The 23,179-nt window shown below is 35.3% G+C and overlaps 1 long non-coding RNA gene across 5 annotated transcripts in view; it reads right to left on the reverse strand.

Moving 5' to 3' along the window:
- The window catches only part of LOC117707673 (uncharacterized), a 452,126-nt gene that overhangs the window by 14,558 nt on the left and 414,389 nt on the right, over window positions 1-23,179 (reverse strand). For 2 of the 5 annotated variants that reach the window (XR_013109711.1, XR_013109712.1), the window contains 3 exons: window positions 21,530-21,608; window positions 15,254-15,346; window positions 14,090-14,175 (listed from right to left, as the gene is read on the reverse strand). This is a non-coding gene — a long non-coding RNA (uncharacterized LOC117707673). The other 3 variants (XR_004606653.2, XR_004606654.2, XR_013109713.1) reach the window with 3 other exon arrangements.

Below are 23,179 nucleotides of genomic sequence, written 5' to 3' on the forward strand. Positions count from 1 at the left end.
TGTTGTTAATATTTACTTTTGTGTAATGACTAGAGTGTGCCGCGAGCACGAACGACCTAGTGATGATGAGAGAAGAAGTAAACAAGTGGACGCTTTCTAAAAGAGCAATTCCATAAAGCAAAGAGATTCTTCTAAAGGCACGGGGTCTTTGACAAGGAAAGTCTTACAGGCAGGTGATATACACTGGCCTTGTTGCTTTAACAAAGCAGTGTGCTTAAATAAAATTTTCTTGATTTATTTATTTATTTATTTATTTTATTATTTTTTTTTTGCCTCTGTATTTTCGACGATGAGATCTGGGGAGATGCGAAAGAGATACTCTTCAGCCATCCGCCCCAGATTCCTTCCCTCTCCTAGATGTGGCAGCGCTCTCCCACCGGAACGTGCATCCAGTGTGGGTCCTTCCTGTAGCCTCCTGCTGCAGATAGGCATTGCAGCACATACCCAGAACCCAGATCATTGGCAGGCAAGGAGCAAATGGGGGCAGGGTGCGAAGGAACTGTGGCCAGCCGCTATTTCTCAGCAGAGGCGCTGTCCACAGCCTAAAGTGTCAGAATGGATGTGCATCTGCAGCAGAAAATCAGGTTTCCTCCATCAGCACCAGGATCTTACACAAAGATCGCGCCCCTCCTCCCACCTTCCACTTGCAAAGGAGGTTTCACTCAAAATCAAAGAGGAAGAACTCATTGCCGTTATGGTCTCCTATGAAAATATTTTTCCATATTGAAAAATATACTTCCTGCCTATAAGCCATTTGCATTTTAATTCACAAAGGACATATTCGAAGTGAAACAAACTAATAAAACCATTTGTCATCTACAGTGGTATTAATAGGTTTAATGTACATATATTAGTCCATTATCAGTATATCCTAATATGCATTATATATGTACTACATTTTATAATCTATTTATATGGAGCATAGTGTAACATATGAACTGCAAGAACTGATTGTGCAAATACATTCTGCGTCACAATTAACTCAGTCACTAGATAGACTTAATGCACACGATATTTTCAGATCACAGAGTCATACAAGAAGGGAGGATTAAGGCAAACCAAATAGAAAAAATATAGTATGAATGTCAGTGTGATTCTATATTGTTCTATTCCATAACCATTCTATGATAAGCTTTATGAATCCCCCCCCAAGGGATAAGAAAACTTAAGCTTGAAACAATAGCTAAATGCAGGTAGCATGAACAGTGAGCTACTTGTTAGTCCCTAGCAATGAACAAAATTGCAAGAGAACCTAGAGGAAGTTGTGGGGAAGGAAGGGAGATAGAGAATCTTAACTAATTTCCATCTGGAAGAGGGATATTTGCAGAAAATTGTTTAGATCACAAAATTAAAACTGTGTAGTATTAAGTACTTAAGTCTAAGTGGCACTATGAACACTGATCCCAATCAAAGAAAGGGAAAAGAAAACATTCCTATTGCTGAATATATTTTCATAACTCACAAAGAATAATTAAACAACTGCTCTTGTACTGGATGTTTACCAAATTTGTAAGAAAATGGCGTTCACTGATGTTTTGTTCTGGACAAACAAGATGGTCCATACAGAAGAGGAAAGCAGAGACTTCATAATAACAGTTTTAAAACCTATTTCTTTGAGGACCCTTGCTCTCTTGCTTCTTAAAAATCTTGGTAAGTAAGTGAACAAATATTAAATGCTAGTTAAACAAAGACTGCAGACACCAATAACATGTTTTGATAATATGTTATGCAGGTTAATTTGAAAATATGTTTTTATTAGCAATTAATGATAGCCAATGAATTTTATTCAAAACATAGCAGAACACTGAACAATACTATCTATTACATATTTTTGCAAAAATGCTTAAGTAGAGAATTACAAACCATATGAATGTGATGGAATGGAATATCACAATGAAATAAGTAGGAATCATTGTGCGATTGATATTGGTATTCTATGACAACATCAAATCTATTTTATCACCAAAACATATATTTTTAAAAACTTAATGGAGATAAAACCATAAAATAATCTCAAATGTTTTAAACTAGTTTCAAAAATAAGTTATGAAGTCAGAAATTACAATATGTCCCCAATAACTAAATTTGACATTTATTAATTGTCAGATTTCTCAATAGAAACTTCAGAAATAATACCAGAGATTTTCATTAAAACTTAAACTCTGTGATTACAAATAATAATGCATTCTACTGCTTAGTATTATTTTACTGTGCTGCCCAAACAGTAGTAATAAATTCCTTTCCACTGCGTCTATTCATTAGAAGGTATTCCAATTTATATTGTGAACTACTACATTTCTCTAGTTAAACTTTTTGTTGTTTGTAGGACAGAAGACTATTTTATGTGTTTATTATACTCTTACCACTTAGCAATTACCTTGAAGTTAATGCTCCTGGTGCACTGACTATCACCATTTATGTCTGGTGCTTTTCTTTGTCAGATACAGAATTTGATTGCATTGTTGGGCATGCAGCAGAAGGTGCACACCACAAATGGTTAAGGACTTCTGCTTTGATACTATAAACAGACAATCTATAAAAATGTGAAATCACAAATATTTCTAAAGCTGTTCAAAGTCCTTCCTGAGGGCTTATTTGCAGCCCTCCGAAAGTAAAACTATTGCTTTAATGTGATCGAATCCTTTCCTTAATTTTAGAATCACTGTTTTAATACAAGTTCTGATGACCTGATACTGTCATCTCTACATGGCACAACTGTTTGACCTTCAGAATTATTCATAACTATGGTAGGCTTGTGTTTTAAGTAGTCTTTGAAGTCTTTGACTAGATTCAGTGTTTACAAGGGTCCTCTCTGCATGAACTGGATCACAGTGCCTCTGTGGCATATGCTGAAACCAAAGAAAAATATACTCCTGCACCTACACAGGTGACATAGTGTTATCCTATAATCCCAAAGAATAGTTACAATCAGCATCATAGGACCTACTAAATATACCAATAACTTAGCTTACATTTTCTATGTTGACTTCACATAAATTTATCATATGAATATTTCTTTAGATATATAAGGTCTTTCTAAAATCCAATAAATCATGTGTTTATTAAGAGTGTTCAGATATAATCTAGCTTTTCTCTTTCAGTTTCAATGTTCCCAGAGGTTCTACTCAGTAGTGAGATCATGGAAACTGACTCACGGCTCCACACCAGGCTTCTGCAGAGAAAATCTGAATCCTGCAAGTTCGATTAAGCTTGCTAATTTTCAGTCAAACAAGCTAATTTTCAGACAGATTCTTCTGATGTTTTCCCTCTGTTTGTAATTTGCATCATTAAATAGATTGGTGTTTCAAAGCAGCCACTGTACTAAGGTCATGGGACTCTGTGTTAAATAGAAACCACCTCATTTTTTTTCAAGGAAGAAACAGAGAGCAGCTGATCCTGCATTGGCAAGGCTTTCTTTCCTCTTAGTGGGAAGAGGCTGAACTGTCTTGTGGATCAGAGAAATTTGCTTTGGTTTGGAGCACGGCTTTTCTCTATGTCTTTGTGCTCCAGAAAGCAGCCCAGGATCACAGGTGGCCTTGATTATCAAGATTTTTTTTTAATGGTGTCGCCCTCCCCTCCCTAGAACAGCAGGACATCTTCCTGATGTGAATATGTCTTTTTAAGTGGCACAAAATTAAAAAATCTTAAAGCAATATCCTAAACGTAAATTAAAAATATATGTCATTAAACTTCAAGGGGCAAAATTTGTTCACAATCATTACTAGTGCTACAAAGGGGCTACATAGATATTTAGAGTTATAGCCTTTCATAGCCATTTTTTTTCCTAGAAGGTTTTCAAAGGATGGCTTCTAAAATAACTTTCCTAATGCAGCAAAAGAAGCTATACCTCTCCACTCTTGCCTATAGTCTCCAGAATCAAATCATTTCCTTTTGTCTTGGGTCACAGGGATGTGTTCTTGGGTTCTTTGTTACCCTGGAGCAGTATTTCTGCCCTACAAGCTGACAATGGTGCTGGTATTAAAGAAAAAAAACTTCAATTATATAATGCTGGGCCATTCATATCAATGTGCCTGAGTCAAATTAGCCATTCTGTTCTGCAGGAGGAAGAAAGACCATAGAACGCACTCTGATTCCATATTGACAATCTCACCACCACAGAGAGGGGATTTGTTATGATGCAACTTCACCCCTGTTTTATAGAAACATCATATTTTGACATTGAACCTCCTCTGTCACATAACTCTGGAGCCACTCTGGCACGATATTTCCTGGTAGTTCATTAGAAAACAACAGCAATCATTAATATCCTCTTGCAGATGTTTATTGTTGGAGATTTTCAGATTCAGTCTGCAGTAGTACTGGGTTTCTCTTTTCAGAGATTTTTTTTTTGCAGAATTTTTTTCTTACTCTGTGTTACCTTGAGTTATAAAGTGAATTCTAAGAAATCCAAGACTTTGTTTCAATCACCAGTTTTTAAACCTTTACTGAGAAAAATGTGCATGAGGATTTATTGTCAGAAAGACCAGTGAGTTCAGAGTGCATCGTTCAGGATAATTAAACATGTTTTAAAATAACCTTCTATCGTAAGAAGGCATGCGAGGTAATAGGGACACTTTATTAAGTGAATACATGCATGAAAGTATGTCTGTCCTCTCCTGGGCAAAGCTCTTATTTTGACAAGATAAACTTGTGATTGCCCCTTGGGGGAATATTTAGGTGAAGAAAAACCATTTAGTTTATCAATATCCACCCTGTTTGATAAAGAAACACTATAGAATCCTCTTGGACTGCTGAGCTTTGGCTTCAGGCTGGCATGAGGTTTAGTTGCTCTATCAAGTCGCTCCTTATGAGGAAAAGGCTGGACAGGGCTGATTCATAGACAATAGTTTTCCTGCCTTTGGCACATTTGTCCAAGCTTAGCACTTAGAACGAAGACCTATTTTGTTGTTCACTTCTGAAGGAAGACATGGTATCAGATTATGATGTTTCATTTATTTTTAAATTCTTTGATTTGTTACTGAGAAGACAGAAAAAATTTAAACTGTCCTCCACTAAACAAGAGGTGAATATGATTCATTAGACACGTACCCTGTGAAGAAGTGACAGGAAACAAATATTCTTTGCAGTCAATCTGTACAAACATTGGAAGAATGTAGCAGTATCCTATTTACATAATAAGGACTTACATAAACTTCCTGTTCCCTGTGCTCCAAGGTTATAAGGACAAGGAGAACCACTTTAATTATGTCTTTAGTTGCACAGGTAGATAGCATCGAAAAGGATGGAAATGCCTCAAAAATGAGGCAAGAAAGACTCTTTTGATTGTATTCTGCTGTGTGCAAACATGACATATTTAATTAGTATTATGTTCTATCCTTCAAAAGCCACCAAAGATTTAAGACGCGATAATTACCTTTTAACAACTCGCAGCTGCTAAACTTCTCAAGCAACCATAACTTTTTGATTCTCAGGGAAGATCACAAGTGACTATTCCTCAGGGCAGAGAACAGTACATATGCATGTGAACACACATCATACCACAGCATTAGAAATAAGCTAGAAATACATTGTTTTCACTCTCACCCATAGTGCAAGAGCAGTGCATGGATGATACAAGTTCATATGACCAAAAGTGATTCGTTCAGTCAAAGAAAACAAACAACAACAACAACAACAACAAAAACCACTTGCTGTGGAAAACAGCTGTATTACTAAGCACCTGTTGTTTATCCACTGCACTTAGGTTGAAGTAAATCATCAAGCTTTTAATTTTGAGCAAGGAAACTAGTATTCAGAAAGCATTTTTTTTTTTTTTTTTTTAGCCTTCCCTCTACTCACGCTATTGGGCTGCACAGTTTCCAAAGCAGCACAATGATGTAAAAAATGTCCTTTTAATCAGATTACCCTTGGCGGACTTCCCAAACTCAGGCTGAAGTGCGGTGCTTGTGGTTTCTCAGCAGCTTACACTAAGCCTGCACCATGGAAATAATCTACTTTTAAAACCCAGGAAACAAATCGACTGCACTGAGGACATAAGTCGCTGTCATTAGGGAGTGATTAAGCTAAACATTTTTATACACTCTACTTGCCCACTTTTAAATTACATATCTCTAGCCGATAGGAAGAAGGAACTTCAGGTGAGTGTTCAGAACAACCATGCACTAAAGGTGATAGATCCAAATGAATAGAGCAGTAAAGAAAGGGAAGTTACTGCTTCAACTTTAACCTGCTAATGCTACGTGTGGATTTTTAGATTTTAAATATAGCACATTGTGCAAAATGCATAAGTACATGTTTTTTTCTTTTTAGCACATATTTGGCTTGTTTATTTGCTTGCTTCTTTTTTTTTTCTTTTTGTTTTTCAGAATGTACGGATCAAAATTCCCTGCCTTTTGTTTGTAGGCTGACACGCTGCTGTGACTTATACTCCTTACGTACGAAATTGTATGGGGACTTTTATAATTTCCATCACAGGATATAAGCTCTTCTTTAACAGGGCGAGCTAGATTGGGGAATCTTTGCTTCCTATCAAAAGGTGGTATTGCGGAGGCTAATACAACGATAGGTGTGCTCTTAACTATGACTGACTTTAATCTTATAAAACCGGCGTATTAGCAGCAAACAGCAACATCCAAGGAAGCACCAGGGAAGCACAGGTTTATAACCTCGCGTTGCATTTGCTGTTGCCTTCAAAAGTGTTTCTGCTCATTAATGGACTGATAGAAATCATTCTGGCTTGTTGCTGTTTTTCTATTTATTATTATTATTAGTAGTAGTAGTATAAAAATAAGAAAAATTATCAACCTGCTTTAAAATGTAGAAAACATTGATTTATTTAATCAGAAGCTGGATATCTGCTTTCAGTCAGCACACAAGAGAAGTGTATTTTTTCCCAAGCTCTGAGAAAATGTTGGATTTGAGAATGGCTTTCTTCACCAGCCGAATGAATGCTTAAGCCATGTCTGCTTCGTATTTTGGACATTCTGCTGAGGGTTTCATTTCTAATTTATGAAATGTTTCATTAATCCTCAATCTGTCAGCTCTTTTTGAAAACAATCAAAGCTGACAGACAAAGATGAATATTTATTAAATACTCCACACTTTAGAAGTTTTTGATACATACCACTCATTGTAGTCCCCATTACCCTTAATTTTAAACAAACTGTACTCTTCAAATCTTCCCTATAGCATACAGATAACATAGCAAAACAATTCTTGCATGTCAAAATATACAGTACTGAATACAAATGCAACCCACAGGAATAAAATTTCAAACTGCAGCTGTCTTTAGCAGAATTGCTGAAATTCAGGTGAAAAAGCACCTCCCAAGTATTTCAAGCATATATATGCATTTGTGTGTGTGTCTCTGTGTGTGTGTGTGTGTGTGTGTATCCTTCTTCCTCATTCTCCCAGCACAGCCCCCTCCCCAGCATTTTCCAATCTCATGAATAATTCATGAACTGATAAATATGCAATTTCAAAAAGTGCAGACATGGCAGCACTGCATTAAAAAAAGAAAAAGAAAAAAGCGTGCGCTTTTTACACACAAGTCTTATGCTGCACTTTACAGGCAAATTTTTCAGGATTTAAACCCTGTGTTGTATGCATAATGGGGAGTGTGATGAGATTTCTATTCAGACACCTTGCTAGACATGGAAGGAAATGTTTGGAGAACACTGTACTGCAGAAAACAATAAACATTTAAAGAAATTATGCCAGCAGTGTTTTGTACTTTTACGCTTTTTCTTTGGAATTTTTGAATAAGTGGCTTAAACTTTACTCTCATTAGTAAGAAGACCAGGACTGTGCATGCTTTGCTTATAGGACAGTTCTCTAGTGATACCACATAAGAGTCCTAAGGTGCTGTGGTCTCTCCTAACCGAGTATAATTCTTCAGAAGCCCGTTTCACAGGATCAGCAGTAAAGTGTACTCCCTGAGGTTTCATAGAGGTAAAACCAACCATCTAAAAGATGGTACACAGAGCAGACCGAGGCCCTCCATTTTGTGGGCTAATTGCTTGATTACCAGCCTGAAACAAAATGGAGGTGAGACCTTTTAACAGCAGCTCAGGCAGCATATCAGAGGGAAGTAGAAAATTTACCAAGGGGAAAAAAATTCTTAAATAAATTGTAACATCTGAGGAGAAAAAGATTATAAGTAATGCAATACACATGGATCACATTGTATTCATAAAGCTGGGTCTAGGTACGGTAAAGAGGAATAAACACATACTGAAAGAGAACTATTCTAGGTTAGCAACAGTTAAATAAAAAAAAAACATAAAAGGAAAATGGATTTAATCTGAAAAGTAACCTTTCAAATGAACACTTAAATTGGAAAACACCATGGGTAAGAAATAGACCACAGCATTTAATTTTGCCTGGCTAGTTGGGAGCCTGTATTTACTGTACTATAATTTCAAATTTAATTAAGTCACACTGCTGACGCCAGTAGCATCAACACAGTAAAGATGATTAATTGCATGCGTAAATGAAATATAAACAGCTCAGAAAGTAACATTAATGCAGAACCTTGCACACAGAAATGGTATGATCAATTTAAGTGTAAGCACCTACCTGCATCTTTGAGACACTTGCCAAAATTGGGATAACGGTCCTGCGATGGAATATAATCACTGTACCAAAAATACAACCTTTTACGGGTCATTATGTTTCTAAGACATGTGTCCAAGCTCCCCTTTCCTCTCCTCCCTGTACCTCGAGCCCCAGCTTAATTTGTTATCTGCTAGGAGACTTCGCAGACAATTTGCATTGTCATCATAAGAACTGGCTACTGGTACACAAACATGAACTGACACACTGCTATGGAGGGACAGGGCTGTCACAACAAGGCAGCTGGACTGTTATATATTCACTTTGCTCCCATTGTACTTCCATTCACAGCAGCACTAGGACAAAGGGCCTGACAGAGCTAACCACGGATTGTCACCTTGATTTGTCCGGGATAGCAGATATGCAGAAATAAATTATATTTTCCTGCTTATGAACATAACACAGAAGCAAACAAGCTTGCAAACAGCCCCTTCCAAGTCGTGATACCAAAGAAGCACCTCCTCTTTCAGAGCTACTACGTGGTGTCTTACTGCGGAGACAGGGAAAAGATGGAAAAACACAGAAAGACTGACTCTCCAATATTTTATGTCTAACATGGCAAAACAAATTTTCTGGTTGTGAGATTTGTGATTGTTGCCTCACTTAGCTTTGATTGGTAATGAATGTGAACACAGTTGTGTAAAATGTAAACTTACCTCTCCTAAAAGATGCTATGTAAAACCTAACAAATGTAACCGACATTTCCCTCCCCATAGGAAATACATACTATAATGAAATAATCCTTTAAAAATAAAATGAATGACATCACTTAATGTTGAATTGCATCTCAACAAACTTAAATTTATGTTAGTTAAAATTTACCAAATGTTAAAACTCTAAGCCTGAAAGTGACAAACATAGTCAGCTGCAAATGAGAAATTTTCCTGGGTAATGGTATCTTTTTTTTTTTTTTTGGTCAGTGTGTAATTCACTACTTTATTGACAAGGTGTTTGTGGGCCTTTGAGATGAGACAGTTTTAATATCCACATGTAGATAAATGAAGCAGACAAGGTTGGAAAATGGTTTTCTGCCAGCTTTCTGAGGAAAAACAGAGCATTGCTCTGTGCAACAAGGATAAAAATACGTTACCTTATAAAATAGGAATCATTGCAAACCTGATAAAGATTATATTCGCGGAAGCCTTATCAATTCTTTCCATTTTCATAGGCAAGGCCATAGGCTTGCTGATCCTTCAAAGGACACATTTTTACAACCTCATATTTAAGAACTTTCTGTGAGTCGTAACGTCACCTGCAGCTCACTTCATTATTATTTCTAATGCTATCCCAACAGGATGTGCGAGGGGCACTTGCACAAAGAAACACATAAAAATGCATCGATTTGCTCTTTTACAAAAGAAATAAATGATGAGATATGGCCAATTCGAACATGTTACATTTCAGATGATAACATTGCATTCTGTCTCTGAGTATATCATATTGAAAACAATCATATGAAAACTATGTTTCTTTCAAAGGAGCTATTCATTTTGAATTTTCCCTTGTTCTGTTTTGTTTTCTGCTGCACAGAACACACAGACTCTGTCCACAAAGCCATACTTAGTAGCCAGTGTTTTAAATAGTTACCAGCACAAACCAAGAGGATACATGAGATTGGGCGGTGCATATGAAGAGAACATAAAGCCCTTCCCCATTACTGAAATGCAAATGTCACCGATCAAAGGTCTGCGCTCTCACAATGAAAGATGTACTCAAAATTAAACCTATGCTTTAAGAGGATAAGAAAAAAAAAAACCTGAATAACTTGCTTTAAATATACTCAGGGGAAAATCTAAATGAACTCAAAGTGTTATTTATTACTGTCCAAGAAAAAATATGGTACAGATGTGACTTTCCTCAGGATTCTATGCAGCCAACCGTAAGAGCTCCGTGCCTGTGCACCTGACTGCAGCAGAACCGGAACTTGATGGTTACAGGGAATGACAGAAAGGGAACATTCAAAGTGCTATTATGCAGTTTACAAGGGAAAGGTTTCAGCACATTTCTATTTCCTCTGGTTATACTAGCTGGGTCTCTTGCTCTCTCTCTCTCTCTCTCTCTCTCTCTCTCTCTCTCTCTCTCTCTCTCTCTCTCTCTCTCTCATATGTGTATTTATTAGTTCTGCATAGTTTTAATTCTGCGACTCAATTTGTCTTCTGTAGACACCATCTCAAACACCCTGTGACTTTTAGGATTTCACATCATTTGACAGATTTGTCAGTCTGCTTTGTGGTTGTAAGTAAAATTCACAAATATTGGATTCATGTACAAGGTCCTCTTTCAGAAAAAAAAAAAAGGTGGACATGATTCCACTTCATCTCTGTATTTTAATCATATGTTCTGAGACCATATTTTACACTACTAGGATTTTTTTTTCCTGATTAAAAGTAGGAATGTGTTCAATTTAGGTCTTTTGTCATTTCAAGAACTAAAATGGTCTTCAGTAGGTAAAATTTGTGTTTTAAACTATATCATATACATATCTTCACAGGTGAATGGTGAATGTGTCACATAAAGATGATTCTAGAATTAGACATTATTTGCAATTATTTTATATTATGTAAAAATTAGAATTCTATGTTCATAGTGTCAAAGAGGGAAGGAAATTGAATGATTCAAAATTCTCAAAGCATGTCATATCATATCAAAACACAGATAATAATTATGCTGAAGAAAATAATGATATTTTAAAGTACTTTGTGGAGGACCCAAAATATAAGATTTTTATTTCAGGGAAGAAAACCATAATTGTTCAATTCTTCTCCCTGGTATGTTCCTGTTCTGTCTCAGAATGTTCTTATAAAGAATTTCTAGGATCAGGATTGCTGCTTGGCATTGTCTTAAACTTTCCTTGAATTTAAGAGCGATGAAAGCCACACTGCCCTGCTCCTGATATATTGGTGACTGGGCTTTCGAAGATTCTATTTTCCACACAGGGTCAAGACTGCTGACAAGGGATTAATCAGCTGCTCCTCCTAAGCCATGAATCAGAACAATTGCTGTCAGTTTCCTATGGAACAAACGCCTGGGAAGAGAAGAGATGGGAAATGAAAGAATGTATCAGGAATGTAGAAACAAAAGTGCCAGAGAATAAGGGAAGCTAGCTGAAACTACAATTTGGCTACTTCTGATTTGATCTGGTTCAGTCACCAAATTAAATAGATGAAATATATGTTGAACTCAGTGCTTTGAAGGATCCACCCTGTCCCTCTGAGATCATGCATTTATATCACTTGTGACATTTTATAAAAAGATTTCTGCCCATTTGCTTTTTTTGGTAGGAACTGCTTATGTTCAGGTACACATTGAAACATATCTATTGGCTGAGGGTTAAATTCAGGAAAATCTGGGCAAAATGTGTGCTGCTCTTCTGTACAGCTATTGCAGAGCCTACACTGTATTTAACCTCTCTGTGTATGTTTGCACTATAGAATTGGAAAATTCTGAGTGAAAATGTCTGCATGGAGGGGAAATAAAAGTCCACATTTTCAGAGTGTAACAAGAATCTCTCTGTAGGAAGATACACTTAGGTTAAAACAGCCCTTCTCTAAGTGAGATTAACTCTAGTCTATGAGGATGTGAAAATGCATGCAGACTAAGACCACATTTGTGGAAACAATTGTGCCTAGATTTCCAGATAATAGTGAGAAAATAACAAAGAGGGTTTTTTTCCCCCTTGGGGATGATATATCATATGCAGATAAGTATTTCTGATTTTGAGCTTCAGAATATGGTATTTGTAAGAAGGCAAGTGTGAGAACTGTGATTCGCAAATAATGAGGAATATAGAACAAAGGTAATTAATAATTGTATCATAAAAATTAAATCATTTGAATTAGAAAATGGGAACATAAAATAAAGCATTCCTTTTAATTATTAAAAATAAAAATATTCAATGATAATATATTTTAAATACTGTAGAAAAGAATTTTTCACAATTAAAAATAAATAGCAATTTTATGCAGATAGATTTTTAGTAGAATAATTTGTTTTTCAAAATTTTTAAGAAGAAAATTACATACATATTCCTATAATAATGTAAAATTTTCATTTATAAATGTTGGCTATGTACTGAGCTCTGCTGTTACAGATTAGTAGCTAAAAGTAATAAATGTATTTTGATGTTTCACAATGATGCCGTATATGTATATAGTTTAAATGAAGTATAAAATATTAAAGTTATAAATAAATAAGAACAAAAGTTATAAAGACATGAGTATTAAAGCCTTTATATATGCATCCAAATTGCATTTTATTGTGGGCATATATTTAGTGCAGAATGAGAGCAATAAATGCTTGCTGTTTTTAAAAACACACAGCACAGAATTAGCATGTTAAGAGCTATTATACAAAAATAGTGCTTCATATAAAAATAGTATTAGTAAACATGCCTTAGTACACACTGTGTCTTATCTTTTTATGTTACATGTCTGGTATATCTATACTATGGCTGAAGAAATTTGAGTTACTAGAGAAGGATATAAAGTATGCACTATATTTCACAAGAATGCCTCTTCTCTTAAAGGATTTACCCAGTAACTTCAAAATATTATTGAGAAATAAGTGTACAGCTTCTGGTACCTTCCTTAAATGCATTGTAAATATAAATATGCATTTGATTACACAGTGTAAGGATTGATATTAAAATTATCTATTGCTTGCATGAAAAATAACCTTTACTTGACATGTTAAAAAAACCTGAAAAATCTTGTAAACACAAATTGGCATGCAAAGGGCTTAGAGGAAACACTATTTTTAGAAATAGATGACTTATTTTTATCCACATGCAAAGATTAATGCATCTTATAATTGATGAAATATTTGATTAAAAATAATTACACATAGAGTGATTCAAAATGACTGTTTAGCACAGTTCTGACAATGATTTATAAGGTGTTTGGTAAAATCATAAAAAGCAGTGCACATAAGTAATCTGTAAAAGGCTATAAAGAGTGAATTTAATATATCCTAGTTATTGATAATATTTTGTGTAAGTAAAAGCAATGAAAAAGCATTTCTAGAAAGTGCTAAGAGTATACCTGAACTTAATAATGTATTCGTTTAGCATTTCCAGAATTTATTCTAATTTGGAACAGTGCAATTTTGTTACTGTTCTCCACAGAACAGAAGTCCTTGTTCTTGGTTCTACTACTGTCTATCACTTAGGTAAGAGCTGTGCAGGATAAGTTTTTGCATGAAACCTTCTATTCTTATCTTTTACTTTTGAAAGAAGAAGATAACCACACTTAAATAATATTTGTTTTCTAATTGTAAATGATTTTAGTAAAAATTGTTCACTAATGAAAATGCATGTTTCAAATCTCAAATACAAATATATAAACACATTTAAAACTTCATGTTGTGCTTGAATGTAATTTCTGTAGGACAAAGTAAACTATTACATATGGCATGCAGAGGTGCTCACCTAGGACAGAACAAGGAGACTGGGAGGCAGGATTGGGACTGAGTAACCTCCCCCTTCTGTAAGGAAAGAAGTCATGAAAGTGATTCCTACCTTTCTCTTCAGAAAAGATGAATGAGTACATCAAAGCCATATTCAGGCCATACACTCTGGTTAATTTTTTTTCAATTATAGACAACCTTTAGACAAAGAAATAAAATTTCTGCTTACTATTAAATTGAACAAAATTAGTATTTTAAGTTGCTAAATAAGCATGCATAAGTGAACTTCAAACCTGATTTATTTAATTTTTTACACCAACATTTTATCATTTTGCAACAATATTTTATCTGTTTTCTAAATATAATTTGTGAAGAGGCTTTTCAGTAATATGTAAACATGTTTTAAATGTTCCAAGCAGTATGATTTTGAATTCTATTGATATGTATATATATACATATATAAAGCATATATATAAAAGCATATATATACATATATATATATTAAAACATACATGAAACTATATGCTTTTTTTACATTTATTTCACTAGAATGTAAATTTGACCATAACAAAAGAGATTTTAAAAAACAAATTTGAAAACATATCTGGCCCTATCATTTTTATTATACATTTCATTATTTAAAATATTTAATTTAAATATATTTGATCATATCCTCCCCCTTACCATATTATTACAGATTCTCTTTGCCACTACCAACCCAACTTGAAGTTTTTTCAAAAAATGAACAAAAACTCAGTACAACAATAAAACCACATAAAACTAAGAAAACAATTAAAACATAATCCAAAAAAGAAAGAAAAATACTTTAATCAATAAAAGCACACACACACAAATCAACAACAAGAAATTTTGTGAAGTCCAAATATATATTGGTCAACTACAATATAAGACCTGCCTTGAAGTGGCTGATATACCCATTGTCACTCAACACCTTAGTGTCTAGGGTTTCATTCATTCATTCATTCATTCATTCATTTATTCATTAATTTGTAACTCATTCATTTAAACACATAAATAATAATATATAACATTAAACATAAAAACTATTTCACTGAAGTCATATAAGACAAACTAACAGAACAAAAACAACCCAAAGGGACAAACAAGAATCAGAACTTCGTTGTTCACACACTCATGAATCACATAAAAAATACTAAACTAGAAGCCAAACTATATACACAGAGGATGAAGTGCTGACTCTTGCAGGCCCTGTGCTTGATCTTTCAGTCTCTGGGTTCATATGAACTTTCCTCACATTGATTTAGAGGCTCTTGTTCTCCTGGTATCCTCCATCACCTCCAGCTCTTAGGCTCTGTCTCCTCTTCTCTTCAGTGGGATACCTTGAGCTCTGAGGGGAGGAATTTGATGGAGACATCACATTTGGAGCTGAACTTTTTTATATAAAAATGTAAATTGATAGAAAACAGGTTTCTTCTAAGAAAAATAATATCAAAAATATATCTAACCACATCAAATTTTATAGTTGTCAGACTACTGTTATCTCTAACCTGCATAAAATCCTTAAAGTATTTGTTTACTAATTTGGAAACTACCTAAAATTATAGTGTTGCAAAATGTGATTTGAAGAAGAGAGTATTTTTTCAGCAAACTAAGATTATTTTTAAATATACCTGAGATGAAATTTATTTGTGATGCAAAAAAAAAATTTGGTTAAATAATGCTTCAAAATTCCTCAAGAATAAACTCTCATGGCATTACAGATGGATTTGAAACCAGATAATTCCTAAGTATTAAATATGGCAATCTCTGGTAGAGCACATGTTTCTCCTATTATTTAAGTGTTCAAAAAATACAATCTTTACTCAAACAATTCCTTAAAAGTATTAAAAAGTTCCTTAAAAGTTAACTGTTTTTAGAAAAACACATTCTTACTTGAATACATTTTATAAAATGAGAAAAAATAATTTTATAATATTTATTATTCAAAGAAACAATGCTTCATTATTTCTTATTTTATCTAATTTGTAAAATATAACAGGCAAATAGTAAGAAAATAAATCATCTACAATCATAGACAACTACATATTATCTATTACATTCCACTCTTGTTCCCCTTAGGAATTTGCCTTTTAAATTTTTATTACTAATATTATTATTTTTTTTTTACATTTCAGATGTTATCTTCTTACCCCATTCCTCCAACCTGCACAGGAACCCCATATCCTATGCCCCCTCCTCTTGCTTCTATGAGAATGTGCCCCTCCACTCGCACCTCCCACCCTAAAATTCCCCCCTACACTGGGCATCTAGCCTTCTTGAAACCAAGGATCTTCTTTCTCACCTATGCCCTACAATGCCATCCTCTCCTACATATACACAGCTGGAGCAATGTGTCCCTCCCTATATGCTTCCAGGCTGGTAGTTTATACCCTGGGAGCTCTGGTTGGTTGGTATTATTGGTCTCCCCATGGGGACTCAAACTCTTTCAGCTTCTTCAGTTTTTTTTCTCCAAATCCTCCATTGAGAACCCCATCATCAGTTCAATGGTTAGCTGTGAGAATCCAACAGACTGATTTCCAGAGTGATTGCACCAGTTTGCAATCCCATCAACAAAGGAGGAGTGTTCCTCTTTCTGCGCATCCTTTCCAGCATCTACTATCACCTGAGTTTTGGATCTTACCCATTCTGATTGGTGTGTGGTGGAATCTCAGTGTTACTTTGATTTGCATTTCCCGCATGACTAAAGATGCTGAACATTTCTTTAGGTGCTTCTCAGCCATTCAAGGTTCCTCAGTTGAGAATTCTTTGTTTAGTTCTGTACCCCATTTTTAGTAGAGTTTTTTTGGTTGTCTGGATTCTTATTTCTTGAGTTCTTTGTATATATTGGATATTAGCCCTCTATTGGATGTGGGATTGGTAAAGATCTTTTCCCTATCTGTTCATTGCCATTTTGTCCTATTGAGAGTGTTCTTTGCCTTACAAAAACTTTGCAATTTTATGAGGTCCCATTTGTCAATTATTGATCTTAGAGCCCAAGCCATTGTTGTTCTGTTCAGGAATTTTCTCCTATGTCCAAGTATTCAAGGTTCTTAACCACCTTCTCCTTTATTAGTTTCAGTGTATCTTGTTTTATGTGACAGTCGTTATCCACTTAGAATTGAGCTTTGTGTATCTTGTTTTATGTGACGGTCTTTATCCACTTAGAATTGAGCTTTGTACAAGGAGATAAGAATGGATAGATTTGCATTCTTGTACAAGTTGTCCTCCAGTTGAACCAGCACCATTTCTGAAAAATGCTGTCCTTTCTCCACTGGACAGTTTTTGCTTCTTTGTCAAAGATCAAGTGACCATAGGTGTGTGGGTTCATTTCTGGGTCTTCAATTCTATGCCAATGATCTTCCTCCCTGTCTCTGTACCAATACCATGCAGTTTTTATCACTATTGCTCTGTAGTACAGCTTGAGGGTGGTAATTCCTCCAGAAGTTCTTTTATTATTCAGAATATTTTTCAATATCTTGGGGGTTTTTGTTATTCCAAATGAATTTGAGAATTTCTCTTTCTAACTCTGTGAAGAATTGAGTTGGGATTTTAATGGGGATTGCATTGAATTCTGTAGATTGCTTTTGGCAAGATAGCCATTTTTACTATATTAATCCTGCCAATCCCATGAGCATGGGAGATCTTTCCATCTTCTGAAATTTTCTTTGATTTCTTTCTTCAGAGACTTGAAGTTCTTGTCATACAGATCTTTCCCTTGCTTGGTTAGATTCACACCAAATTAGTTTATATTATTTGTGATTATTGTGTAGGGTGTCATTTTCTAATTTCTTTCTCAGTAGAGGAAGGCTACTGATTTGTTTGCGTTTATTTTATAACCAGCCACATTGCTGAAGTTACTTATCAGATGTAGGAGTGCTCTGTTGGAAGTTTTGGGGTCACATAAAAATACTATCATATCACCTGCAAATAGTGACTTTTATTTTGACTTCTTCCTTTCCTGTTTGTATCCATTTGACTTCTTTTTGTTGTCTAATTACTCTGGCTTGGACTTACAGTACTATATTGAATAGGCAGGGAGAGAGTGGGCAGCCTTGTCTATTCCCTGATCTTAGTGGGATTGCTTCAAGTTTCTCTCTATTTAGTTTGATGTTGGCTACTGGTTTACTGTATATTGCTTTTACTATGTTTAGATATGGGCCTTGAATTACTGATTTTTCCAAGACTTTTACCATGAAAGAATGTTAAATTTTGTCAAATAATTTCTCAGCATCTAGTGAGATGATCATGTATTTTTTTTCTTTGAGTTGTTTATATAGAGGATTACATTGATAAATTTCTGAATATTGAACCATCCATGCATTTCTGGGATAAAGCCTACTTGATCATGATGGATGATTGTTTTGAAGTGTTCTTGGATTTGGTTTGTGAGAATTTTAGAGTATTTTTGCATCAATACTCATAAGGGAGATTGGTCTGAAGTACTCTTTCTTTGTTGGGTCTTTGTGAGGATTAGTTATGAGGGTGATTGAGGCTTCATAGAACCAGTTGGTTAATGGTCCTTCTGTAGATCTATCTTGTGGAATAGTTTGAAGAGAATTGGTATTAAGTCTTCTGTGAAGGTCTGAAAGAACTCTGCACTAAAACAGGTCTTGGGCTTTATTTTGTGGGGATACTTTTTAATAACTGCTGCTATTTCTTTAGGGTTATGGGACTGTTTAGATGGTTTATCTGATTTTAATTTAACTTTGGTACCTGATATCTGTCTAGGAAATTGTCCATTTCATCCAGACTTTCCAATTTTGTTGAGTATAAGCTTTTGTAGTACGATATGATAATTTTTTGAATTTCCTAAGTTTCTGTTGTTATGTCTCCCTCTTCAGTTCTAATTTTATTAATTTGGATACTGTGTCTGTGCCCTCTGGTTAATCTGGCTAAGGGTTTATCTATCTTGTTGATTTTCTCAAAGAACCAGCTCTGGTTTTGTTAATACTTTGTATAGTTCTTTTTGTTTCTACTTGGTTGATTTCAGCCATGAGTTTGATTGTTTCCTGCCATGTACTCCTCTTGGGTATATTTGCTTCTTTTTATTCTAGAGCTTTCAGGTATGCTGTCAAGTTGTTTGTGTATGGTCTCTCCAGTTTCTTTTTGTAGGTACTTAGAGCTATGAATTTTCCTCTTAGCATTGCTTTCATGGAGTTCTACAAGTTTTGATACGATGTGTCCTCATTTCTTCCTTGACCAAGTCATCATTGAGTAGAGCATTGTTCAGATTCCACATATATGTGAGCTTTCCTTGTTTTTGTTATTCTTGAAGACCAGCCTTAGTTTGTGGTCATCTGATAGGATGCATGGGATTATTTCAATCTTTTGTATCTTTTGAAGCCTGTTTTGTGAGCAATTTTATGGTCTATTTTGGAGAATGTACCATGAGGTGCTGAGAAAAAGGTATATTCTTTGTTTTAAGATGAAATGTTCTATAGATATCAGTTAAATCCATTTGGTTCATAACTTCTATTAATTCCACTGTGTCTGTTTATTTTCTGTTTCCATGATCTGTCCATTGCTGAGAGTGGGGTGTTGAAATCCCCCATTAATATTGTGTGAGGTGCAATGTATGCTTTGAGCTTTAGTAAAGTTTCTTTTATGAATGTGGGTGCCCTTCTATTTGGAGCATAGATGTTCAGAATTGAGAGTTCATGTTGGTAGATTTTTTTTCTTTGATGAGTATGAAGTGTCCTTCCTTATCTTTTTTTTTTTTTTATTTGATAACTTTTGGTTGAAAGTTGATTTTATTTGAATTTAGAATGGCTACTCTAGCTTTTTTATTGGGACCATTTGCTTGGAAAATTGTTTTTCATCCTTTTACTTTGAGGTGGTGTCTGTGTTTGTAACTGAGGTGTGTTTCCTATATGCAGCAAAATTCTGTGTCCTGTTTACTGGACAATGTTATGTGTCCAGTGTGATAGTCTATGTCTTTTTATTGGGGAATTGAGTCCATTGATATTAAGAGATATTAAAGAAAAATGATTATTTCTTCCTGTTATTTTAGTTATCAGAGTTGGAATTATGTTTGTGTAGCTATCTTCTTTTGTGTGTGTTGGAAGATTACTTTCTAGGTTGTAGTTTCCTTCCTTGTGTTAGAGTTTTCCATCTATTATCCTTTGTAGGGCTGGATTTGTGGGAAGATATTGTGTAAATTTGGTTTTATCATGGAACATCTTGGTTTCCTCATCTATAGTGATTGAGAGTTTTGCTGAGTATAGTATTTTTGGCAGGCATTTGTGTTCCCTTATGGTCTATATGATATCAGTCCAAGATCTTCTGGCTTTAATAGTCTCTGGTGAGATGTCTGGTGTAATTCTTATAGGTCTGCTTTTATATGTTACTTGACCTTTTCCCCTTATTGCTTTTAGTACTTTTTCTTTGTTTTGTAGATTTGATGTTTTGATTATTATGTGACGGGAGAAATTTCTTTTCTGGTCTAGCCTATTTGGGGTTCTGCAGGCTTCTTGTATGTTCATTGACGTCTCTTTCTTTAGGTTAAGAATGTTTTATTCTATAATTTTATTGAAGATATTTACTAGCCCTTTAAGTTGGGAATCTTCACTCTCATCTATACCTATTATCCTTAGGTTTGTTTTTCTCATTGTGTCCTGGATTTCCTGGATGTTTTGGGTTGGGAGCTTTTTTGCATTTTGCATTTTCTTTGACAGTTGTGTCAATGTTTTTCATGGTATCTTCTGCACCTGAGATTCTCTCTTCTATCTCTTGTATTCTGTTGGTGATGCTTGCATCTATGACTCCTGATCTCTTTCCTAGGTTTTCTATCTCCAGAGTAGTCTTCCTTTGAGGTTTCTTTATTGATTTTACTTTCATTTTTTTTGATCCTGGATGGTTTTCTTTAATTTTTTCACCTGCTTGGTTGTTTTTTTCTTTCAATTCTTTAAGGGATTTTTGTGTTTCTTCTTTAAGGGCTCCACCTGTTTATCCATGTTCTCCTGTATTTCTTTAAAGGAATTGTTTATGTCCTTCTTAAAGTCCTCTATCATCCTCATGAGAAGTGATATCAATTTTGAATCCTGCTTTTCTGGTGTGATGTGGTGTCCAGGACTTGCTATGGTGGAAGAACTGGGTTCTGATGATGCCAGGTAACTTTGGTTTCTGTTGCTTATATTCTTGAGTTTACCTTTTGCCATCTAGTTAACTTTAGTGCTAACTATCTCTCTCTATCACTCATTATCTCTGACTGAATCCTGTCTTTCCAGTTATCTTGCTTGTGTCAGAACTCCTCAGAGTCCAGATGTCTCTGTGATCCTGTGATCCTGAGATTTTGGGTGGAAGAACTCCTGGGCCACCTCTGGGATCCTGAAATCCTGCTGCTCTAAGTGCAGTGGTTCCACTACTGCTCTAAGATGTTTCAGGATATGGTGTCTTCACTGGAGCAGACCACCCATGTGTCTGCCCCAGCCAAAAGTACCAAACAAGGGGCAGAAGGGGAGTAGTATTCCGGAGGGGCAGGCTTGGTTGGGTTGCAGGTTTGGGGCTTAAAGTTGTGGGGTGTAGTTCTGACCTGCTGCTCTAGGAAGGTTCAGAATATGGTGTCTTCATGGGAGCAGACCAGCCAGGTGTCTGCCGCAGCCAAAAGGGACCTTTTTAAAATAAAATAAAATAAATAGCTATTTTAGTAAACTGCAAACAACTTGTTATACTATTGTTCCAGGAGAAACTATTATTTCAAAGTGTGAATAAAGTGTGTTTTCATTGTAAACTTCAGAAGTCACACTATAGAAATGTGGGGCCATCAATTCTTTGTATTTTAAACAAATTGTGTTTTCAGTAAAAAAGAAAATTTACCATGTAAATGTATATACTATTTATATACTATTCAGCTCTAAACTGAATAGTATATAAAATAGTAATTACCCTCACCTCATTTTTATGTACTTTCTCCTTTTCCTGCTTCATAATTCTGTAGCTTATTTGAAACAAATGATATATTTTTCACTTATCGTGCTTTCAAATCATTCCTCAGTTGGAGTATGTAATAAAAATAGGAATAATTATAATAAGAGAAATTGTGGTGTTGTTTGTTGCAGCCTCACAGAAAGAAGAGTATTCAGGTTTAAATGATGACCTTTTTTTCTTGCTTTTGTTACTAGCAAATACTGTTATGTACTGTCATGTTATGCATATGATATCTACAAAGAACACTGGATTATAATTCAAAGATATCACCTTGTCTTATATACTAAGCTGCTGTGTGTGTGTGAGAGAGAGACAGACAGACAGACAGACAGACAGAGAGAAGACAGACAGAGAATGATGGATAATTAGGAGAAGAAATGATCACAGATGAAAGAGATATTTTAAGCTCACACAGGCATCTTTAAGCTCTGATTTCCAGGAAGTGCATGCTGACAGGAACCTGATATAGTTGTCTCTTTAGAGGTCTGCCAGAGCCTGACATATACAGAGGCAGATGCTCACAGCTAACCATTGAACTGATCATGGGGTTTCCAATGGAGGAGTGAGAAAGAAGACTGAAGGAGCTGAAAGGGTTTGTAGCCCCATGGGCAGAACAACAATACCAATCAACCAGAACTCCCAGGGTCTGAACCACTAGCCTGAGAGTACTCTGAGGGAGGGACCCAGGCTCCAGCTGTATATGTAGGGGAGAAGGGCCTTGTTGGGCATAGGTGTGAGAGGAGGTCCTTGGTCCCATGAAGGCTGGATACCCCAGTGTGGGGAAATTTGTGGGTGGGGAGGTGGGTGTGGGTGGGTGAGTATGGGCATATCCTCATAGAAGCAGGAGGAGGGGGATGGGATAGGGGGTTCCTGTGTGGAGGGAAAAATAGGGAAAGTCAATCACATCTGAAATGTAAATAAAATATTCAATGGAAAACTTATGCAAAAAAATTGAATATATATGCGCTTGGAAAAAAACAAGTGTCAAATGATTTTCTAACATGCTTCAACTGTAAAATAATCTTGGCTCTATTACTTTGGAGAATCAAACTATGACATTATTAGCATGTTAAATACCTAAATGTGATATTAATTGTACTTCCTCATTGGAGTTTATTTTCAAAGCAAAGTGCATGAGACATATTTAGCAATATTGTAGTCTATATTCATGCATCCTTGCAAATGAAACAGGATTTACTTTAAAAAGTCAGTGAAAATATACATGATCTGAGATACAGTCTTATTAGATTGTCTC

This window comes from Arvicanthis niloticus, chromosome 4 (genome assembly GCF_011762505.2).
Source record: "Arvicanthis niloticus isolate mArvNil1 chromosome 4, mArvNil1.pat.X, whole genome shotgun sequence".
Lineage (NCBI taxonomy): Eukaryota > Metazoa > Chordata > Mammalia > Rodentia > Muridae > Arvicanthis > Arvicanthis niloticus.